We start from the raw sequence: 14,963 nt of genomic DNA, 5'->3' as shown, positions 1-14,963 counted from the left end.
TCATCCCTGTCCCTCCCCTGGGCCTCCCTAGGACAGTCGGAGTTCTCTTGGGTCTCCTTCTTGGATGTCTGGGGAGATCAGTCTGCCTGCTTTGGGACAGAGGACAATGTGCTCTGCACATTTAGCTGACAAGTGTAATTGGCTTGGTATTTTGGGTCCCTCTCAGGCCTCTCTAGGGACCATCCACCAGACAGCTTTCTAGGAGCACAATTAATTTTTTCCCAAAGACTCCCATGGGGCTTATTAACCATTCCATTTCCAGGAGTTCCAGGGACTTGATTAAAATTGTCGCCAGCCAGTCACTTGGGAGGCTGAGGCAGGAGGATAATGAGTTTGAGGCCAGCCTGGGATAAATACAAAGTAAGTCCCAAGCCAGAAAAAAGAAAAGAAAAATGCCTAGGCCATTAGCCCCACCCCATAGTTCGGTGGGTTCACAGGGCCCTGCAAGCAGTTAAAGTGTCCCTATCTGCAGCCATTCCCTCAGGAAGTGGGTGTGCTAGTTTAGGTGTCCACCCCAACACTCGAGTGTTGGGAGCTTGGTCCCCAGAACAGTCATATTGGGAGGTGATGGATCCTGTAAGAGATGGGGTCCACTGGGACGGCCTCTGCCAACCAGGAGGCATGCCCTTGAAAGAGTGAAGACATTTCATGTGAGACCTTAGCTAGTTCTCTGGAGGGGTTGAGTCAAAAAGCAGCGTAGGCCTCCAAACCATGCACAGGTGGCCGGACAGCAGGATGGGGAAGCGTCCATCCGCGGACGGCCATAGGAACTTGAGCACAGATTCCTGGGGAGAGCGAAGGAGTGGAGAGCCAGGCAGACCAGGTGCAGGGCTGGCCGCTGTGAGGAGAGCCTGGGCTGTCCCTGCTATTGTTTGCATTCTGTGACCCTGGTGTGGCTGACATCCTTGGAGGAGGGGTTTGGAGTGATATTAGCATCCTCTGTTCAGCTGGTCTCTTAGACCAACTTGGGCAGGAATTCCTTCAGAAGGTCCAAGAGACTAAGGTCTCTTTGGGCAGGACTGGGGGTGTGGCTCACATGAGCGTGGCTCACTGGGTACAGCACCTGCCCATCAAGTGCAAGGCGGAACTCAATCCCTGCAAAAAGGGGCACAGGTGGGGGAATGTCTGGGTTTGTGCAATGTGATCCCAAAGGCTCTCTACTCCCTTTCCTTCCTCTGAGGTTTCAGCAGGCCGCTGCACTTTAGGCTGAGTGTCAGAATGGGGACCTGTTTGGAGCCACTCAGTTGGTGGGACTTCCTTGCCATCTCTGATTTCACTGTCAGAAGCATAACAGTTTTCTTTCTCTTAATCCCTCTGCTGGATCTGTCACTTGACCATAACCAGGGAACTAGGGGATAACAGAGAGGACCAGGGTGCCCCTCAGAATGGAAATCTTATATGAATAACACATTAGTGTCATTGGATAATACCCCACGGCTTCCTCTAGTACAGCCAGGACTCTTTACATGGCTGGTGAAATGTCCACAGGGTCTGCCAGCCCTGCCAGAGTGAGCCAGGAATTCAGCCAGCACGGACTAAGAACCATTAGCAAAGGGCCCGGTGAGACCCCCAGACTTTTGCAAAGGATCTGCTAGTGCCCCTACCCCTGTGCCCTGCAGATGCTGCCAGCACCCTACCTGAGAAGAGCCCCATGGGATTTTTCAGGCTTGTAGCTCTTGAATGGCATCGTGCTTACTCAAGACATTCACCTGAGTTGTCAGAGAAGTAGAACCAATAAGATGTGTAGATACAGGTATGGATATAGGTATGCACAAGATAGCCAATGTGATAGTTCCAACCCAAGTTGCTGAAAGTACATGGAAAACCAGAAAACATCGACTGAAGAAATTGTAGAAGAAAACAAATTATTGGAACTCTATCCCATGTTCACAGGTTGGAGGCTTTAATATATCACTAAAATGTTTATGCAACCCAAAGCGACCTGTAGATTAAGTGCAATCCCATCAAAGTTTCAGGGACATTTTCATACAAGTACATAAAACAATCCTGAGGTTCATGTGGAAGCACAAAAATTCCCTACATAACCAAAGAAATCATTTTTGTTGCAGCACTGGGGCTTGAACTCAGAGCCTCATGCTTGCTGGGCACGGGCTCTACCACTTGAGACACTTCTCCAGCTCTTTTTTGTGATGTACTTTTTAAGATAGTGTCCAGTGAACTATTTGCCCAGGGCTGGCTTTTAGCCACAATTCTGCAGATCTCTGCTCCTGAGTAGTTGGGATTATAGGTGTGAGCCACTGGTGCCCAGCTAACCACAGCAATCTTGATCAAGAAGAAGGAAGTTGGAGATGTCACACTCCAGATTTCAAAATGTATTACAAAGATACAGTAATCAAAACAGTATGGTAAACCAGGCACTGGTGGGACCCTATCTTGAAAAAAACCCATCACACACACACAAAAAGGTGCTGGTAGAGTGGTTCAAGGTGAAGTCCCTGAGTTCAAATACCCATACTGAAAAAAAATAAAAGCAGTATGGTACTGGTGTGGAAAAAGACCAATGGAACAGAATAAAGATCCAGAAATAAATCTATGTATGTACAACCAATTCATTTTTGACAAAGACAAGACTAATGTGCTTTGGAGAAAGGAAAGTCTCTTCACTGAATGGTGCTGAGGAATCTGGGTATCTACATGCTGCTGAGTGGAATTAGCATATGTAAATTCTACATGCAAAAATCAACTCAAGGCATACATCTGTGGTTGTGTTCAACCATGATAGTTTCATGCCAGTGTGACCAAATTCCTGAGAAAACAACTTAAAGGAGGAAAGGTTTATTTTGGCTCACAGTTTCAGAGTTTAGTCATCTGCTCCATTGATTCTAGGCCTGTGGTGAGGCAGAGTGTCATGGTGGAAGTGTGGGGTAAGGTAAAGTGTCACCTCCTGGTGGCCAGGGAACAGAAAGAGGAAGGGTTCCAGGACAAGATTACCCCAAAGAACACCCCCCCAGTGACTTACTTCCTCCAACTAGACCCCACTCCAAACTTTCAACCTCCTGTCAACTATGGCATCAAATTATAAATCCATCAATAGGTGGATCCATTGATTAGTCAGAGCCCTTGTGATCCAATCACCTCCCAATGGCTAGACCCACTTGCCGAGGAGCAAGCCTTCCATAAAGGAGCCCTTTTGGGGGACACTTCATATCCAAATCATAACATGGTGCACACTTGTCATCCTAGCTACTCAGGAGGCTGAGGAAAGAGGACTGCTTCAGCCCAAGAGTTCAGGGTCAGCCTGGGCAGCATAGTGAGACCTCATCTCAAAAACCAAACCAAACCAAATCAAACACTTGGATGGACTCAAAAGACTTAAACATAAGACCTGAAGCCATAAAACTCCTGTAAGAAAACACATGGGACAACTCAACCATAATTTTTGGGATTTGACACCAAAAGCACAAGCTACAGAGCAAAAATAACAAGACAGGTCACATCAACTTAAAAATCTTTTGTTTAGCTAAGAAAATAATCAGCAAAGTGAACAGGGTGGGGGAAGGCAACTGGGTCACCAATAAAGGGTAGATTGAGAAAATCTGGAAGGACTCACAGCACTCGGTAGCAAAACAAACGCATAGATGACCCACGTTAAAGACAAACGAAGGACCTTCCTACAAATGGACGTAATAAAAATGGCTAACGAAACATGTTCAACATCAGTAATCACCAGGAAAATGCAACTCAAGGTCACAGCGAGACATCGCCTCACACCCGATGGGATGGGTATTTTGAACAGGACAAAGGAGAGAAAGAGTTTTGGGATGTGGAGAAAAGGGACATGGTGAGAATGTGAGTCAGACAGCCATCCTGGAAGCAATGCAAATCAGAGCTACCACGTGGCGCAGCAACCCCACTTCCACGCATGCACCCAAGGAGAGCAAAATCACCATCTGTGCACGCGTGCATGTCTGGGCATGTGTGTATGTGTGAGCACGCGCGCGTGTGCGTGTGTGCACTAGTGTGTATGTGCGAGCACGCGTGTGCGCGCGAGTTTTTCTGAATCCTGTGCGAAATGCTCCAAGGAAAACGCATCAGAGCATGTAGAGGACTGCAGTGTGCAGAGCGGCTGGTAGGGGGCGCCAGTGGACGCATTCAGCTCAGAAAGGGGATTTGGACGTTAAAAAGACTGAACAAAGTCAGACTGTGATAGAATAAATACATAAATTAAACATTTTAAAGAAATTTCCAGGCTGGGTGTGATGCACACGCCTGTAATCCCAGCACTCAAGAGGCTGAAGCAAAATTAAGTGCAGCCTGGGCTATGTAGCGAGACCCAGTTTCAAAAATCAACAAAGCAAAACAAAAAACAAACAAAACCTCCCAAATAATAGCAGTATAGGGGTAATTTCTGAACTAAGTAGTACAAAAGAAAATGGAATGAAGGCAAAAATCCAAAACAAGACAAAGGAGGACAGAAAAAGAAATACAAAGAATGGGGGGGAAGTTAATTCAGATATTTGAAGATCATCTGACTGTCTGCTGGTACTGCATTGTCACCATCTGAACTGACAGGTGCTGCTAAAATGACCTGCAGAATTTGAGGACCTTGATTGAAAAAGAGAACAAAGTAGTTTAATAATAGCTTTGTACTGATTACATTTTGAAATGACATGTCATCTAGGTTGTTCAAGTATTATTAATTTTTTTAACCATGTCTTTGAACCTTTAAATTATGGCTGCTAGAAAATTTTAAATTACTTCAATGATTCATATTATATTCCTATTAGACAGTTACAAGACAGAGATTGTCAAACTGGATGAGAATAATTAAAATCCAATAATGAGTTGCTTATATTTAAGTGAGAAAGATATAGCAAGTTAGCAATTAGAGGCAGTTAATAGACAGCGAGACATGGTGGCGCATGCCTGTAATCCCAGCACTTGGGAGGCGGAGGCAGGGAGTGGAGAGTTTAAGGCTACATAGTGAGAAGCTGTGGCAAAAAGTTAGAAGTTAACAGAAAGAAAGCCCATTTAAAAAAATAAAATGAGAAATCTGTTTTAACCATATTATTATCAGATGGCTTAGCTTAATGTAAAAAGCATTCCTGGATCTATGTTGGTTTCTGTCATGAAAATATAATTATTCTAGATGTGTATGTGATTAAAAATATGGTCTCAAAAATAAATGAAGCAAAAATGGGAACTCTCAAACTCTGCAGATGGCCTAACTTGAAAAGTGCCAAGTGTGTATAAGGTGCTCTGCAGACCAGGAACAACAAAATGAAAAAGATTGCAAAACCCCATCTCAATAATAAGCCGTGTATGGTGCTGTACACCTGTGGTCCTAGTTATGCAGAATGCATAGGTAGGAGGATCTTGGTCTGAGTCTGGCCCTGGGCAAAAATGTGAGACCCAATCCAAAACCAATTAAGGCTCAAGTGGTAGAGTGCCTACCTACCAAGTGCAAAACCCTGAGTTCAAACCCCAGTGCTCCCCAAAAAAAGTTATGGATTTGAGAAACAGAATGAACAAATTTGAGCTCCTGGCCACAGGTATGGTATGTGCATTGAACCACAATAAGGAATGCACAAAAATGCTCAAGAAGCTGGTGCGAATGCTGGTGCTGGTGCTTTGCCAAACAGGATTGTATTTCCTCAAACAATTAAAATAGAATTACCAATGGATCCAGCAATTCTAGGCACATGCCCAAATGAATTGAATAGACATCTGTACACCTGCTGTCACTGTGGTTCTACTCACAATAGCCAAGGCACAGACACCCAGGCGTCTATTGATGGATGAATGGATATACAAAGGAATATTACTAGCCTTAAATAGGAAGGTAAGCCACGTGTGGTGGTACACACCTGTAATCCCAGTCTTTGGGAGTCTGAGGCAGAAAGATCACAAGTTCAAGGCTAGCCTGGGATCATTAGCCAGAGCCTTAAGAGGGATAAAAGAGAATGATGGAGGGAGTGAATTCAACTGCGACACATTGTAAGAACTTTTGTAAATGTCAAGATGTAACCCCAGTGCAACAATAATATAATAATAAAATAAAAAAGAAAACTTAAGGAAAATAAAAGAAAAGAAGGAAAAAGAAAAAAGGAGGGTAATTCCAGCTAGGCACAGTGGTGTGTGCCTATAGTCTCAGCTACTCAGGAGGCTGAGGCAGGAGGATTGCTTGAGTGTAGTTCTGATCCAGCCTGGGTGATGTAGCAAAACCCTATCTTAAAGAAGAAAAGAAAAGAAGGAAGAAGAATGAGAAGAAGGAGAAGGAGGAGGAAGGGGAGGAGGAGGAAGGAGAAAAATGAGGAGAAGAAGAACAGCAAAAACAAAAACAAGGGTGAAGCTTAAACACATTACACAGAGTGAAATAAGGAGGTCACAAAAGGAGACTCTTGTAGGAGGCCACTCACAGGAAGTCCACAGAGACAGGAAGCAGGATGGTGGCTCCATGGGCTGGGGAGGAGAGGGGTTTAGTGTTGATGGGGACACAGCTTCAGTGTGGGGACATGGAAGGTTCTGGAGCCATGTGGGTGTGAGCCACTGAGCTGTGCCCTTAGCAATGGTTAGGATGGAGGTGTTTAAGGGCAGGGGAGCAGTGGGAGGGAGGGTGAAGGAGGGCGAATATGGTGGAGGCACTTTCTACGCACTATGAACATTGACACCTGTCAGAGTCACATCAGGAAGAGGGGAAGATGGAGAACAATGGAGGGGACAGTCCAAACCAGGGTACAATATGTGTGCATATGGAACTGTCACCAAGAAACCCTCTGTGTAACTGTCATACGCTAATAAAAACGCTTACAAAATAAAATAGGAAATACAATATAAGTTTCCACAGTTTAAAATACATGAACTTGGAAGTGCTTAGGGAGCATTTGCACAGTGTGACCTCACTGGACCCAGAGCACCTGGTTTCAGAAGGGACAGCATCGTGCACACACTGTTACTCCTGGACGATCAGTGTAGGAACAGGGACGTGATTCGGAAACACCCAGACACTTCATTAAATGAGGCAGAGCCATACAGGAAAAGGAAATCTGTCCATGCTCAATGCTTCTCAGCTGGGGCAATTCTGTCCCTCCTGGAGATGTTTGGTGTCATCTGGAGGTGTCTGTGGTCATCACAACTGGGGAGGTGTTGGCAAGTGTGTGGAAGCCACAGAGGCCATGCCACACTCACCTGCAGAGGATGGCTCTTCCACGGACAGTGGTCAGGCCCCAAGTGACACAGTGCTGAGACAGTGTCTCCTTATGGAGTTCAGGCCAGCCTCAAACTCACGATCTTCCCCTCATGATCCTCCCACCTCTTCCTCCAGAGTAGCTGGGATTATAGCTATGTGCCACCACTCCCAGCCTAGTGTTTATCTTTCTAGATTCAGAGGTTTCTGTTTAAATGCTGTTTCTAGGGCAACAAATTAAGAAAATCAAGCAGGATTATAGAGCTTTCAGAGACTAAAGGGCACTTTCACAGCACACACCTTCTGACTGGGAAGTTCCAATAGATGCTTTCTTTGTTTGAAAGGGTGTTTGTAAGTACACTTTCATGTGGCATGTGGTTATCTTGCTTGCACATGTGAGAGAAAGAGGAGAAGGTTCTCCTCCAGCTGAGGCTTTCCTTTCCTCTTTTCCTCCTTCCCTCCTCCCCTCCTTCCCTCCCTCCCTACCTCCCACCTTCCTCCCTTCATTCTTTCTTTACCAGTGATTAGGAAGTCTTGCCATTTTCAAGGGTAAATGTGAGGTTTTGTTAATTAGCACCAGCAGTTCATAAACAGGCATGAAAATCTCAAAAATTACAATATGTGAAAGGAAGAAAGAATAAGCTTCATTAATAGGACACAAGGAACACAGAGTTCAGAGAAACGATAAGGAAGACCTAATCAAAGGACAGTTATTGTAAAAATGTGGAATGCTTCACGAATTTAAGTGTCATCCTTGTGCAGGGAGCAGGGTGATAGAGGGAGGGAAAGTGAGAGCATTACTGTACAATATACAAATGTGTGAAACGCCATGCTGACACGCTTTTGAACAAGAAAAATTCACTTAAAAATGAATGACAGGAAGTTAAAGCAGGCCCTGTCAGGGTGGGGATCAGTGGGAGGGAGGGTAAACAGAGGGAGAATATGGTGGATGCACTTTCTATATGTGAATGAGAACAGAAAATGAAACTGGCTGAATTGGTTTTCAGAGGGAGGGTAAAGGAGGAAGATGGAGGGGAGTGAACCTAATCAAGGTACATTGTAAACACATGGAAATGTCACAATGAAAACTCCCTGAACAACTAATATATGCTAATGAAATGTTAAACACTATACAGAAAGATGCCCAGACACCAATGTTTAAGGGCAGCTTTCTTCACAGTCACCAAATAGAATCAGTGGAGGCTCTCAACAACTGATGAATGGATAAAGAAAATATAGTATATAAATATAAATATATATTATGCATATAATGGAATATTACTTAGCCATAAAGAAAAATGAAGTGATGTCATTCACAGGAAAATGGATCACCATGGAGCTCATCATGCTGAGTGAGATAAGCTGAACTTACACACTGTCTCCCATTAATGACACCAAGATCTAAATGCTACCACTGATAATGACAATGATGTGACATGAAAGGGTGGTGGGTGTCTGTGGGGGATCAGCAGGTGGGGGAGGGGAAAAGGAAAGGAGACTGAGGCGTGAAGAGGATGGAAGCACACTGCAAATGTACATATGACCACAGATTTAGGAAACCCAGCAAACACTGAAAGAGGTAAGGAGAGAGAATGGGGGATGGGAATATAATGTGAATTTAGTCAAGGAATACTGTACATGGGTATGGAATTCTCACAATGAAATCCCCTCATGTTATTAATGTATGCTGATTCAAAAGTACAACCATTAAACACATCACTACTCTCCAATTTGATCTACAGATCAATGGAATTCCAATTAAAACCTCAACCTGGTTTTTAAATGAACTTGGCAAATGGAGTAAAGGGCTGTGCTTAACCAGGATAACCCTAAAGTTGAAGGGTCTCATTCTTCTAGAGTGTGTGCTATTCATGGCTCAGGATAGACACAGGGTTTCCTCCTCCCTGGCCTCCTCCTGGGGAGTAGAATAGGATCTCAAGGAACTTCTTGTCTCAGGATTATGTTGCTTCCTCTATGGTGGACATGAGTCTGGAACACACCTCAGAGCCTCCTTTTCTCCTTTGAAGCTTAGTTGATCAGATTGTAAGCTAAAATCAAGGTGCACCCTATAATGGAAGTCTATATCACATGGGTTAGTACTTCTTTTAAATAGGTTGTCACTAAGTTTACAGCTGATTTAGAATATATGTGTATATTTATCTATTCATCTTCTATCCACTCATCTGTCCATCCATACATTTTCCCATCCATCCATCCATCCATCCACTTATCCACTCATCCATCTATCCATTCATCATCCATCTACCCATCCATCCATCCATTCATTCACTCATCCACCCACCCATCCATCCATCCACCCACCCATCCACAATCCATCATTCATCCATCCCTCCATCAATACATACATCTGTGCATCCACTCATCCACCCATCCATTCATCTACCTGTCCATCGGTCCACATTTCATTCACAATTCTTCTACCCATATACATTTTCCATCCCCCTATTCCTCAATCCATCACCCATCTACCCATCCAGATACCGCCCACTACTCCATCCACCTGTCCACCCTCCCATCAGTCTATTTACACCCATCCATCTATCCATCTGTTCACTTGGCTTTGTCTAAGTCATAACACCATGGATAATAAATACTGAGTTTTTCTACCTCTCCTTCACCACAGTGGACTTGCTGTGGTTTAGATATGACCACAGGGTGGCCTCTAAGGATTCATGTACTGGAAGCTTGGTCCTCCATGGCAACATTGGGGTGGTGGAATCTTTAAGAATGGGGACCTGTGGAAGGTGGTTATGTCATTGGGGCCATGCTGTCATTTATCAGAGGGGATAAATGTTGGTCCCTGGAGTCAGTTCTCATGGGAATGAGCTGTTATAGAAACAGCAAGCCTGACCCCTACCCCATCTGCCATAGTTTGGGTGTTGAATGTCCCTCAAAAGCCCTTGTGCTAAAGGCTCAGTCCCCAGGGGGGGCATGACTGGAAGGTAGTGGAACTTTTTGGAGGTGGAGCCTAGAAGCAGTCCTTAGGTCATTTGGGAGTGTGGTCTCAAAGGGCTTTGTGGGACCCTAGCCCCTCCCTGAGGGGAGCAGTTTTGTTCCATCATGTGCTCCAGACGTGCTGTCTTGTTATAGGTAAAAATAATGAGGCCTCTCAATCATGGACTGGAGCCAGCATCAGAATAAACCCTTTCTCTTTATAGATTCATAATCTTGGGTATTTCATTACAGTGATGAAAAGCTATCACACCATCTCTGGTTTCCCATCTCATTGTGCAACCTCTCCCTTCCACATGTGCCCTTGCTATGATATGATGTCAACTGCCATGCTGGGATGCAGTCAAGGGTCCCTCACTGGAACCAAGTGGATGCTGGTGCCATGTTCTTAAGTCTCCTGAAAGGTGAGCTGGGTACTTTCTTTGCAAGTACCCAGCTTTAGGCATTTTGTTATAGCAGCAGAAAATCGACTAATACAAAGTTTATCTTCCAGCCTTCTAGTTCCCCTGCCTCTGCACATATCCAAGTCACATTCCTGTCCCTAGAAATCCTCAGGTCCCCATTACTTTGCCTTACAGAGTTTTGGGAGCAAACCCCCTTGGTCCATTCCAATGACAATTTACTGTCACTATGGTTTTAATTTCCCTCTTCCTGTTATCATCTAGAGACTTTTCTTTCTTCCTTTCGGGATTTTATCTATATTAGAGTATTTTATCATACTTTATTCAGCACTTTTATGTGTTTTGTGGCCCTCTGTGTGGCAGCAGAGGACACACTAAATAGCCTGGGCTCCCCAGAAGCAGACTGAGATGGGGATTTGCATGCTTGGAATTACTTGGGATTAGGTCATAGGAACCCTGCCTCCTGAAGGAATCAATTGTCTCCTGGAGTAAGTTCTTGTGAGAATGGGTTGTTATAAGTGACACAAGTAATGGGCTGTAATAGATACTGTGGAGTCACCAATTGCTGCTGGATGAGTTCACTATTGCTATTGTAACAAAATACCTCGCACTTCATACCTTAAAATAACACAAGTCTCTTCTTTGTAGTACTGAGTTTTGAACTCAGAGCCTTGAGCTTTCTAGGCAGGTGCTCTACCATTTGATCTATGCCTCTAGCTCTTTTTGCTTTAGTTATTTTTCATATAAGGTCTTATGTTTATGACCAGGCTGGCCTGGGCAAGTATTCTCCTCATGCCTTCTGTGCAGCTGGAATGACAGGTACGTATCACCACACCCACCTTTTGAGATAGGTTTCCTGAACTTTTTTGACCAAGCTGGCCTCGAACCATGAGCCTCCTAATCTCTGCCTCCTGAGTAGAAATGATTACAGGCATGAGCCACTGTGCCCAGCTTCTGTGGTTTTCTTTGTCATAGGGTTTCATTGCATAACCCAGGCTGTCCTTGAACTCTTGATCCTCTTTCCTCAGCCTCCCTGTACTGGTATTACAGGTGTGAGCCACCACACCCTGCCAAATCAATTTCACCTAGTGAAAATAAACATGTTCTCTGATTCCTTCCGGAAGTCCTAAAAAGAATCTGTTTCCTTGTCTTTTCCTACTTCTGTAGGTCTCCCACATTCCTTGGCTTTAGGAACCTTCTGGAAATTTCATTGCTGCAGTCTCCACTTCTGTTACCATAGCTCCTACTGTAACCCTGCCTCTCCTGCCTTCCCTCTTGTATAAGGATCCCATGTTCAATATCTCACCCCACCCAACCCAACCCCCAAGAGAAGAACAAGGTTACCCAGGACTGGTGAAAAGGGCACAGGTGTAAGGAAGTGCACTCCTCAAGAGGCTCCATGACAAAGTGTCACAGTCTTTGTGGCTTAAGCAACTGAAGTATATATCCTCACAGTGCAGAAATCTGAGATCAAGGGGTTGGGAGGGCGGATTTCTCCTGAGACTTCTCTCTTTGCCTTATGGATGGCTGTCTTCTTCCTCCTGTCCCTCTGTGTGTCTGTGTCCTGATCCCTTCTTATAAGGACACAGTCACATTGGATTAGGGGCCACCCTAATGACACCACTCTCCTGAAGTGACCTTATTAAAGACTCTGTTTTAAAATACAGTCACATTTTGATATACTGGGGATTAGGCATCCCACGGATGAATTTGGGGTGTGTGTGTGCACAATTCAGCCCGTAACAGGGGGAGGGGAGTTCCTGGGCCTTGCCGAGCCCTGGACACATGGAAATTTCCCCAGAGGAGTTGAAGGGAAAGTCAAAGACAGAAGTGACTTGGACTTTGCTCTCTAAGATTGAGACAGTGGAGGATTCAGGTCCCCCAGAAGTAAATGACTAAATGGTATCTCTGGGCACTTGAAACCACAGGCAGCTCAGAGAGCTTCCTGTGCCTTAACTCGGACAGAACGAGCTTCAGGAGCAAGGCTCAGGGTTGCAGAAACCTGCCACTATTGACAGGTGACAAGGACAAGAATGGAGCAGATTGACCTAAGAAAGGTTCAAAATGACTCAGCACTTCCTACGCTCTAGTTGAGGAAGGCAGGCGTAGAGGTGATGGCTCCTGAGTGGATGATATTAAGTCCTCAGCACCCTGCACCTTCAAATATAAATCAAGTTGCATTATTAATGAAACTAAGAAAGTGAAACCGTTTGCATCCTTTGTAGACCGAGGTTCATGGATGCTGCAATTGGGCCTTAGTTCGGGTTCTCCCAGAAGCAGAGAGTGAGAAAAGGACGTGGAGACAAGGGACTTATGGGGGAGGTTGTGTAAGTTAACTATTGCTGGCTAGCAAATTACCACAAATCTGGTAACTTACAGCAACATGCATTCATTACGACCTCAGTCCCTCAGGTCAGGAGTCCAGGTGTAGTTTAGCTCGTCTTCTGTCCTGAATCTCAGGACTACAATCCAGGTGACAGCTGGGTGGCATTTCCTTCTGAAGCCCAGCTTCTTGAGGTCCTCCTCCAAGTCCTCACCTGGCTGGTGGCAGATTTCAGCTCTGTTGGCAGTAGGCTGTAGGCTGCTTGTCTGTACCCACCATGTGGACTTCTAATAGGTGGTTTACCTCATGGGAGTCTGCCTCCTCAGGCCATCAGGGTAGCCTCTCACTCCAGTCTGCTAGGGTAGAGTCATACATCATGTTGTCACTTAATCTAGGAGTGACATCTCATCTTTGCCATCTTCTGTTGGTTAGAAGTCAGATTCTACCCACAATCAAGGGGAAGATATTGTACAAAGGTGTGGATGCCAGGGTGTTGGGAATTACTGGGTCTTTCCACTACAATTGATCACACAAATGCAAGATGGGGTATAGGGAAGGAGCCAGCCTAGGGTGTGTTCATGGAAAGATGGCCACCATGGGCAGCTGGGGCTCACTCCCCTGGGGACCATGCCTTGGGGTTGAGGCTGGGTATTTATGTGGCAACTCCCAACACCACTGGCTAAGTGCTGCTCCTTTGGGGTTAGCAGTGGAGTTTCCCTGTTGCCCATTGGGACACAGCAAATTGTCTTCCTGACATTGTACTCTCTGTCCTGCCATGTATGTTCCTGTGACTCTTACCATCTTAACTTCCAGCTTTACATTCAGGACAACCCTTCCTGATCCTCATACAGCCTTCTATAGTATCAGACCACAGAGTTCTCTCTCTCTTTCTCTCTCTGCCTCTCTCTTTTCTCATCTGCTCTTCTTTCTTCTCCTCTCACTTCTTTTCCTTCTCCTCCTCCTCCTTCTTTCTCTTCCTCCGTCTTCCTCTCTTCTCTCCCCTCCTTTCTTTTTCTTCTTCTCCTTCTTTCCTCCTCCTCCTTCTTCCTCTTCTGTCATCTGTCCCCACTTTTCTACTCCTCTGCCTCTTCTGCTTCCTCCTCCTCCTCTCTCTGTCAACATTTGTTTGGCAGCACTGGGGTTTGAACTGAGAGCCTTGTGCTTACAGGTAACTGCTGTACCACTTGACCCCTCTGCCCAACCTAAAGATCCTGCAAAACCTTTCTCCTGAATCCCTGTCTGGGAATGTGGGACCTGAACACAGCCATGCATGATCTGGTTGAACACCTCAGATGGACAAGACACTCAACTCTGCATGGTCAGGGCTGCAACCAGGAGTGGGGAGCTGGGACTTCAGAAAAAGTCTCTTGGAGGAAATCTCACTCCTCTCACTCCCAAAGCTAGAAATATCAGGAAAACAGATTCTTTCCTAACCCCTCACCCCTAGAAGAAACACAGTTCTGCTTACACCTTGATCTTTGCACCTAAGGCTCATTTTGGATTTCTGACCTCCAGGCATATCAATTCTTTCCTCAATTTTTGGATTGTCTTGGATATTATATACAGATGGATGCTGACCTACCATCATTTGACCTAATAATTCTCTACATGGCACAAAAGCAATATGCATCAGTAGAAACCATGCTTGAATTTTGAATTCTGGTTGTTTCCTGGGCTGGCAATGCTGGTGGTAGCAGTGAGCCCAGATCCCACAGGGTCAGAGGCAAACATCTGGTGCTCTACACTGACCTGTGTGGCCAGTGTTTTTAACTTTTTTGGTACATGTACTCAATAAATTATATGATATAAATATAAATTATATTCTTTCTTTCTTTCCTTCCTTCCTAGTGGAGTTTGAACTCAGGGATTAGCATGTGCTAGACAGATGCTCCACCACTAAGCCATGCCTCCAGCCCTTTTTGCTCTGGTTAATTTCCAGATAGAGTCTAGGCCTGGGCTGCCCTAGACCACGATCCTCCTACCTACGCCTCCTGCATAGCTGGGATCACAGGTAGGCTCAGCTTGCTTTTGTTGAGATGGGGTCTCACTAACTTTTGTCCAGACTGGTCTAGAACCATGATCTTCCTGGTCACTTGGTCTCCTCATCAAAGCTGAGGAA

This window comes from Castor canadensis, chromosome 14 (genome assembly GCF_047511655.1).
Source record: "Castor canadensis chromosome 14, mCasCan1.hap1v2, whole genome shotgun sequence".
NCBI classification, from domain to species: Eukaryota; Metazoa; Chordata; class Mammalia; order Rodentia; family Castoridae; genus Castor; species Castor canadensis.
Note: the sequence above shows the minus strand (reverse complement) of the source record.